Source organism: Bison bison, unplaced genomic scaffold, assembly GCF_000754665.1.
Source record: "Bison bison bison isolate TAMUID 2011002044 unplaced genomic scaffold, Bison_UMD1.0 scf7180017864518, whole genome shotgun sequence".
NCBI classification, from domain to species: domain Eukaryota; kingdom Metazoa; phylum Chordata; class Mammalia; order Artiodactyla; family Bovidae; genus Bison; species Bison bison.
Window position 1 is genome coordinate 20,050,328 of NW_011495071.1, and position 1,488 is coordinate 20,051,815.

Genomic DNA, 1,488 nt, shown 5'->3' on the forward strand with positions numbered 1-1,488 from the left:
ATTAATATATATATCATTGCATTCTGAATATAATTATTATTGTATAATTATTATTATAATTATGATATATAATACATAATGATATATTATTATATACATATATCATTATATATAATGATATATATAATGTATCATTATATATCGTATATTATATAATATATTATATACGATAATAATTATATTCAGAATGCAATGATATATATATTAATATATAACTGATAATAATCTCTTGCTTGAGTAAACTAAACAAAGAATTAGGTTGTCTCTTACTGTAATTTTTTTCCTATTGATGCTGTAACAAATCCTCACAAACTTAGTGGCTTAAAACAACACAAATTTATTAGCTCATACTCCTGGGGATCAGAAATCTTAAATGGGTCTGCTGGGCTGAAAAAAAAAAAAAGGTGTCAACAGAGCTGCATTGTTTTTGGAGGCTCTCAGGGAAAATCTGTTTTCCTTGCCTGTTCCAATGTCTGTATTCCTTATATCACTGCCCCTTCCTAACATCGCTCCAACCTCTCGTTCCGTTTGTCACCTCTCTTTCTCCTTATCCCTTCTTTCATCACATCTCCTTCCCCGTCTCTGACTTTTCTGTCTCCCTCTTTCCCTTAAAAGAACCCTTATGATTATATTGAGCTCACCCAGATAATTCAGGAAAATCTCCCCATCTCAAGGTACTTAATCACATCTGCAAAGTCCCTTTTGCCCTATAAGGTAACATATTTTTATGTTCTAGAGATTAGGACACGCACATCTTTGATATTGTGTCAACTATACTTGCTTCCTGTCTTTCTTCCCCATTCCTTTTAAAAATGGGAATTCTCAAGTGATGTTCTGTGGTCCTTCTCTGAACTCCATTAAATCTTCTGTTACACTACTATTTGTAGTGTGACGAAGTCTAGACCTCAAACTATGGAAAAGCAGATCAGTACCACTTAGAACTTATGAGAAATACAAATTCTTAGACAAAAATAAAAAAACTCTGGGGATGTAGCCCAGCAATCTGTGGTCCTTCGGGTGTTTCATGCTTAAGTTTGGGAAACACTGGTCTAGACTTACATTTCTTATATGCATTATTTGGATTAGCTTTCATTATTTTAAATCAGTGTTGGTCACATCTTTTTAGTTCTAGTGATCTTTACCAGCTATAGCAAAGATGCAAGCATTGGATAGGTGAGTAGGCCTTGAGCTCTCACCAAAATCTTATGGGAGAGCCACTTCATATTGCATCCAATTTCCCTTTTTTCTCTTAAATGCATGATTATATTTTTTCCATTTTTAGTGAGAAATAATTGATATATATTACTATATAAGTTTAAGACATACAGTATGATAATTTAATTTACATATCCTGTGAAATGATTACCACAACAGGCTCAGCTAACATCCCTTTTCTCATGTAGATGTAATAAAAAGAAAAGAAAGAATAAAAAAAAAGGGAAAAAATGTTTTCCTTGTAATGAGAACTCTTAGGATCTACTCTCTTTA

General features: G+C 32.2%; 1 protein-coding gene across 1 annotated transcript in view; it reads right to left on the minus strand.

The window, feature by feature from the left end:
* The window catches only part of SYAP1 (synapse associated protein 1), a 42,490-nt gene that overhangs the window by 22,419 nt on the left and 18,583 nt on the right, over positions 1-1,488 (minus strand).